Here is a 2,271-nt window from a genome sequence, read left to right as displayed (position 1 = left end):
CATGACAGGCTTTAAGCATCACCTTAACTCTAAGCATCATTTTAATTCACTAATCTAATGCTTTCCCAGTGTACAGTTCGGATTTTCTTCTTTTTTTTTTTTTTTTTTTTTTTTTTTTCCCTTACATCTTTCCTTCCCTTTTGTGTCTTTCAGGTTCCCACAGACTTCAAACTCACCTGCTCCAACTACTTGCCGCCTCCCCTGGCTGAAACGTGACCCAGAGTTTCCAAGTATCGTTACCTTGGGCATATTTAATTATTATATTCCCCTTTAGTTGCTAATTAGAAGCCAAGAGTAGAGGGGATGAGTAATTCCTTGGGATGTCAAGTACACACTTGCCTGAGCTTGCAAAGAAAACATCGTCCCCCTCAGTATAAAGGTGTGAAATAAAAGGATGTGATATTTTCCTTGATGTCTTTAAACCCTGCTCCTGAGATCCAGAGATCCTTGTTGTCTATCTTGGGAATGATTCATGCAGCTGCTGTGCCAGATCCTGCCTCCCCCGAGAGCAGTGTAGCTGTAGAGGCAGGATCTGGCACAACTGCTCTTTACATCCCCTTCCAGAAGTGTCTCCCATCCCAGGAATGGGCATGGGATGGAGGGGAGAAATGCTGCTCCAGCTGGGGCAGCAAATCTGAGATGGCAAAAGAGAAAAGCCCCTGCAATCAGGCTCATTCTTCATTTTAAGGAGTATTTAAGTGTGCAGATGCAATTGCTCATCCCTCCCCACTCCCTCCAGCCATTATCCCCCTCCTTGAAGGATGGGGATGGTTATTTTTGCCAGCATTTTCCCAAACTCAATATCTGAGCTCTCCTCAGTGTTCCTCTGCCAGGCAGATAAAAGCATAGTGAATTTTTGGTTACATTTGAAGTCTTTTTAAAGAATCATCTTCTGGGTGTGTGACAGCCTTCATACCTGTTGTGCTGTCAGGTCCAGCTTCTCCATGCAACCTGCCTAGAAAGCCAGCAGCCTGTGCCAAGTGTGTTTGATAATATAATCTATATATGTATTTATATCTACATATATAACCATATCTATATCTAATTTATTATATTATATTTTATTATATAATATGTATTATATGAAATCATAGTGGCTTAAACAATATGATATTGAATGATTATAGTATATCAATTATAGTAATTAGGAGCTAGAACAGAGCAAACACTGGTCACAGAGCACTGTCTTGCCAAGCCTGTGCAGAGTAGCCAGGAAGGAGGATGGTGATGATTTCTTGCTGGATTTTAAGACCTGTGTTCTAGTGAAGAAGCTGAATAATCCCTCAACTGCAGTTACACTAATCCTGGCTGCAAAGCAGGCCCTGTCTGTGCAGCAGTGAAACCCAGAGACTTAGTGAATATTTTATGAGATTTCCCCCCTTGTAAAGGTTGCAAAAGGGAAGGACCCCTGTCCTGAGCACTGCTCAGGACTCAGGACTGGATGCTGTACCTTTGGATGTAAATAAATTTTATTATATCTTATTATTTTATTTACAAATACATTTAATTTAATTCTATAGATGATGGGCTTTCAAACGAAGGGAAATGAGTGTTAAAAGCCACGATTTCAATATTAAGAGTTTCAGAGCCAGCTGATTCAAAGTGGCAGCTGTAATTTAATTGTGTTGCAGACGTGCCAAACCCCATACCATAATTAGTGATTCAAAATAATATTTACAGCTCAAATAATACATATTTAGCAAGAAGTTGAAATTTCCATCTATTTACAATTTTACCAGCTTAAAAAGGTCTGTAAGCTCAGTTTCCCCCCCATTTTGCTTGGTTGGGTTTGAAGAGCCTGGCAGAGCAATGCTCAGCACTGCTGGGAGAGGAGTTGGGGATTTTGTCCCTGCCCATGGCATGGGGGTTGGAACTGGATGATCTTTAATGCCCTTTCCAAGCCAAACTATTCTAGAATTCTGCGATTTTCCCTGAGAGGACAGCAGTGTTTGCTGGCCTAGAGCAACACCCCATTGCGTGCCTGAGTTCACGCCAGCGCTTTGCCTTTGTGCTCTGGTACCCAAACCAGCAGGAGGGAGGGGGGACCCACTGCACGGCTGGCACTGACACCCACGCTCACCCCAAACAGAGCCACAGAGGGGAAAAACACCCTCCTTGAATGCTGCACGTGATGGCTGCCTCCCTATCCACCAGTATAATGGCACATTGATAGAGGTGCCAGAGAGCCTTGGTAAAAACAATCTAAAGAAGAGGAAAAGGAGGTCGTCACATTCAGCATGGCAGGATCCCTGCTTGAGTGCTGCTTTTTAG

The sequence above is a fragment of the Ammospiza caudacuta genome, chromosome 13 (genome assembly GCF_027887145.1).
Source record: "Ammospiza caudacuta isolate bAmmCau1 chromosome 13, bAmmCau1.pri, whole genome shotgun sequence".
NCBI lineage: Eukaryota > Metazoa > Chordata > Aves > Passeriformes > Passerellidae > Ammospiza > Ammospiza caudacuta.
This window is presented reverse-complemented; position numbering follows the sequence as displayed.